The following is a 5,336-nucleotide window of genomic DNA, read 5'->3' on the forward strand; positions in this document are numbered from 1 at the left end:
TTAATTGATTTGGCGTTTTCCAATTTCAATTGTGGAGTGTCCACATCCATTTTAAATTTCAGCACATAGTATATTCCGTACGCATCTCATGACAAAACAATAGACATTGTCGCAAGTGGACGGTGGGATTGGTCCCCTCGGATTAGTCGATTCTTGGATCGGATACCGAGTTTTTTTTTTTAAAAAAAATAAAAAAAATAGACATTGTTTCCATGTTAGTGTGCATAAAATGGCAATCCTTAACCCGCACCCCACCACTACACTCCTATGCCAAGCACAAGTTCAGCCTACCCTGTTGAATTTGTATCTTATTGCAATCTACTAATTAACACTACGATTTTTCAATTATTTTTATTTTATTTTTATATTCGAGGTTTGAACTTCGAACCATTTATATATTATGTATAGTCCTTACCAACTAAGTTAAGCTTAAGAGAATAAATTATATATGTTTTAGTTGTAAAGTAATTAACCAATTTTTTTATGATTAATCTTTAGTGGAAATTTTCTCCCAATCTTTTTTATCCATAACGTTTGAACTTCATATATTGCGTAAAGGATTCAAATTCAGTTCTACTGATTATCATATGCAAGCTAGCCACTATTTATTTCCAATTTAACTTTTTTTTTTACTCCATCTGTTCCTAAATCAATTCATTACCAAATTTTTTTGTTTGATGGATGGATATGGATCATATTGCCATCCCTAATCGAGATAGCTTATGAAAAAGGTTGGGTTAATATTTGTCTAGAGAGTTAGTCTCAAATGAACATTCTTTGGCTTGAAAATCTTCTTCTTCTGTTACATGGAAATTTAAGACTAGATGCACTGTGTAATTAAGCTGGTAAGGTAAATGAGTTTCAGATGTTATCATATTTATGAGAGGAAAACAAGTGTGGAGATAAAATTATTTCTTTATGGGATATTATACCTAACTTTATCTATGATTTATTTTGTTATAGGTTTGGCTGAAAACTTTTGGTATTGTTAATTTTGTTCATGGGTTTTCTTTATATCACCCCTTGTTTTTATTATTATGATGGATATATTTATTAAGGTTTTGTAAATGAATATATTTTTTTTGTTGAGTAATTGTAAATGACTGTTGGTTTGTTAGCGTCCCAACATATTTGATATTTCAAGTAATTATGATGCATTTGTACTTTCAGTTTTTGTTTTGAAAACCTGAATACCATTTAAAAAAATTGTTATTTTGGTAATCTATACATTATTATTTTGTATATTAATGTACTTAGTTTAGGGACAAATCAAATGAGAAATTCATTTTTTTTTGAAACAAAATGAGAAATTCATTAAACATCAATAAGTAGCCTCTTTCAAAAAATATATATGTAAGGTCTCATAAATCATAATCTATTTTGTATATCATCGTGAAATTAAATGTTTATGTGAATGATAATGTTGAATTAAATGTTGTGTCTGAAACTCAGTCTGCTTTTGTGAAGGATAGACAAATTCTTGATGGTATCTTGATTGCGAATGAGGTGGTTGATGAGGCAAGGAGATCTAAGAAAGACCTTTTGTTGTTCAAAGTAGATTTTGAAAAGGCGTATGATTCGGTAGATTGGGGGTACCTTGACGAGGTGATGGGGAGTATGTCGTTCCCGACGGTGTGGCGAAAGTGGATTAGAGAATGTGTTGGTACTGCTACTGCCTCAGTTCTTGTGAATGGCAGTCCTACTGATGAGTTTTCTCTTGAACGGGGATTACGTCAGGGTGATCCTCTATCTCCTTTCTTATTTTTATTGGCAGCAGAGGGTTTGAATGTGTTGATGAAAGCGTTGGTAGACACAGATCTGTTTACGGGGTATAGAGTGGGGAGAGAGAATTCAGTGGTGGTGTCTCATTTACAGTTCGCTGATGATACACTTCTTATTGGGAACAAAAGCTGGGCTAATGTGCGGGCGCTGAGGGCTGGTCATAAGAGTTCTCTGGTAGGGGTTAATATTAATGATTCGTGGTTGTCAGAAGCGGCTTCTGTGTTGGGGTGCAAAGTAGGTAAAATCCCGTTTCTCTATTTGGGGCGATCCGCGTCGTCTTTTGTTTTGGGAACCTGTGGTGGATCGTATTAAATCTAGATTGTCTGGTTGGCAAAGTCGGTTCCTATCTTTCGGTGGTCATTTGATTCTTCTAAAGTCTGTCCTGACTGCTCTACCTGTCTATGCACTTTCCTTCTTCAAAGCTCCGACAGGTATAATCTCTTCCATTGAATCTTTGTTTAATAAATTTTTTTGGGGAGGGGGTGAGGAAAAAAGAAAAGTATCTTGGGTTAGGTGGGATTCTTTGAGTATGAGGAAGGAGTATGGAGGGTTGGGGGTTAAGAGGTTGAGGGAGTTTAACATTGCTTTGTTGGATAAATGGTGTTGGAGGTTGTTATTGGAGAGGGATGCTTTGTGGAGAAAGGTGTTAGTGGCTAGGTATGGTGTGGAGGATGGCGGTTTGGAGGATGGGGGCCGGAGTTGTTCTTCGAGGTGGAGGGAGATTGTGAGGATTAGAGATGGGATAGGTGAGGGTGGAGAGGGATGGTTTGGGTCTTGTGTTAGGAGGAGAGTGGGAGATGGGGCAGATACTGATTTTTGGCGTGATTGTTGGTGTGGAGATGTTCCTCTTTGTGTCCGGTTTAGGCGCCTTTTTGACTTGACTGTTCACAAATCAATCTCAGTTAGGAATATGTTCATGTTGGGGGTGGATGTGGGCGGGGAGGCGTTGAGGTGGCGTAGGCGGTTGTGGGCTTGGGAGGAGGAGTTGGTAGAGGAGTGTAGGGCTTTGTTACTAACAGTTTCTTTGCAGGACTCAGTGTTAGACAGATGGCTCTGGTTACCTAATCATGATGATGGGTATTCTGTACGTGGAGTCTATGACATGCTGACATCACAGGAGCAGCCCCAGTTACACCATAATGTGGACTTAATTTGGTATAAACAGGTCCCTCTCAAACTCTCTATCCTTGCTTTGCGACTAATGAGGGATCGGTTACCTACAAAACTTAATTTGGCAAATCGTGGCATTCTATCTGTGGAGGAGCGGTTATGCGTTGCTGGATGTGGGATTGTCGAAGATGTTACTCATTTGTTTTTGTCTTGTGCAACTTTTGGTGCATTATGGCCGATGGTGCGGCATTGGTTAGGAGTGGTAGGTGTCGACTCTCAATCAACTTCAGATCACTTTGTGCAATTTATTCATTATGCAGGTTGTTCGAGAGGGCGACGGTCTTTCTTCCACTTGATTTGGTTGCTTTGTGTTTCGGTGTTGTGGAATGAAAGGAATGATAGGCTTTTTAGAAATAGATAAAGTACCGTGCCTCAATTGCTAGATAAAGTGAAATTAACTTCGTTGTGGTGGTTAAAGGCTAGTAATGTTGTATTTAGTTTTGGCACTCATCAGTGGTGGTCGAGCCCTCTTTTATGTCTAGGTATTGACTGATTTGTTTGTAATTTTTGCTTAGACTCTGACATTTTTTGTGATTGTTGGGCACATCTTGTACGGTAACAATTGCGGTGTCCGTATTAATATATCTCATTTTTGCGTGTTCAAAAAAAATCAGGCAACAACAAAAAAAGTGCATAACTATGTTTTTACACCAATTGTGAATTATTATTATTTTAAACTTCCCTTTTCTTTCATCAAATGATGAAAAGTTAATTAAAAAAAATGAATTCTTATTAGGGCAATGCTAACCGATGCCCCGGGGCACCGGATAAGGAACAATAAATAAATTGATCTCACTTCATTTATCTTAATTAAAGTGTAAAATATTTCAACTAATTAAAATTAATAAATGCTATATTCAATATCTCTCTCTGCCATCATCAATAACATAATCAATCTTTTTTTTTTTTTTTTTTATCTTTTAAAAAATAAAATATTCAATCTTTTTTTTTTACGCTACGTTCAATTTATTAGTAGTTATTATTCAAAAAAAAAATTTGTTCTTTTTTTTACATCTTGTCTTTATTTTTATTTTTTTTATATTATCGTTTTTATTTGTAGATGATAAATAACATAATTGATGATGTTAGTGCTACGAAAACAAACAATAAATACAACTATATCTTATTTTAATTAGTTGACTTATATCTCACTTTAATTTAGGTAAATCAATTGAAATTCATTTATTGCTTATTTATTATTTCTTATCCATTGCCCCCAGGGCACTGGTTAGCAGCACCCTTCCTATTATATGAACAATTTTTACGCTACCTTTAGTAAATGTTCTTAAGGGACAAACACAACACATCAATATACTTAAGTGACATTTAATAAGTATTTTAAATTTGCAGAGGTTTTTAAGAACTCCTTAAATGCTAAAAATATTTGATTATTTCAAGCACAACATGCGCTTAACACACTATAAAGTGAGCAAACTATGTTCTATTAGTTACATGTAAAGACAGGAAAAATATGGCTAAAACTCTTAAGAATATTTATTCCATAATTATATTTCTTTCCATATTTCTTGTTGTAATGAACGTTGACGGTGGTAAGCTATTTTTTTTGTCCTTTTTAAATGTTATTTAGTTTTTTTTGTTCATACACAATATTTTATCTCATTTTATTAATATTATTATATTCTCTTTATCTACTTTAGAGCTTATCAATTGTATAACGGATGATGATTGTCCAAAGAGTGAGTTTCGCAAGTGGGTGTGTATTAACAACATATGTAGAAAGATGTGTAGAACAAAGGTGTGACTGAATGAGTACCAGAACCAAGAGAGCACACTAACTCCATGCACGAAATAATGGGTTCTTAAGTTGGAATATTCTATAATTGCCATTTAGTTAGTTTTTTTGGCACCCAAGATTATTTATTTTTCTTTTTTTCAATTTCACAGACCTTTCAATAGGTTTTGTATTCTAAGATGTTGGTAATAAAATGAAACATGAGACTAAATAATATTAAAACTAGTGTCTTTCTCTCTCTCTCTCTCTTAATTTCTGATGCATCGTCATTGCCACTAATTTAAAAATATCATATTTTATTTTTAAACACACCACCTATCATAATATTTTTAATAATTAAGTGGAAACAAAATTATTTTACTTCAGAAGACAATCTATGTTGGATGTGTACTAAGGATGATAATTAGACTATTAAATCAAAATATTATTGTAGTAAGGATTGGGACAACGAAAAGACTTTACTCAGTTCATAAAACACACCATAGAATTCTATTGAGTTGTCGATAACTCTTTCTGCTTGATGCATTTATGAGCAAGTTACCTGTTTTGGTTGCAAAAAAAGTAAGCAGCGTTTAGGATTCTTCGAATTTCCCCTATTTATTATGTTGGATATTAAATAACAGTCATGTCG

The 5,336-nt window shown here is 34.4% G+C and overlaps 1 long non-coding RNA gene across 1 annotated transcript; it reads left to right on the plus strand.

Annotated features, from left to right (window-relative positions):
* Positions 1 to 4,341: 4,341 nt before the first annotated feature.
* On the plus strand, positions 4,342 to 4,927 carry LOC25492499 (uncharacterized). Its single transcript, XR_003011752.2, has 2 exons — positions 4,342 to 4,502; positions 4,611 to 4,927. It is a non-coding gene; the product is annotated as an uncharacterized lncRNA (long non-coding RNA).
* The last annotated feature ends 409 nt before the right edge of the window (positions 4,928 to 5,336 follow it).

The sequence above is a fragment of the Medicago truncatula genome, chromosome 4 (genome assembly GCF_003473485.1).
Source record: "Medicago truncatula cultivar Jemalong A17 chromosome 4, MtrunA17r5.0-ANR, whole genome shotgun sequence".
In the NCBI taxonomy this organism is placed as follows: Eukaryota; Viridiplantae; Streptophyta; class Magnoliopsida; order Fabales; family Fabaceae; genus Medicago; species Medicago truncatula.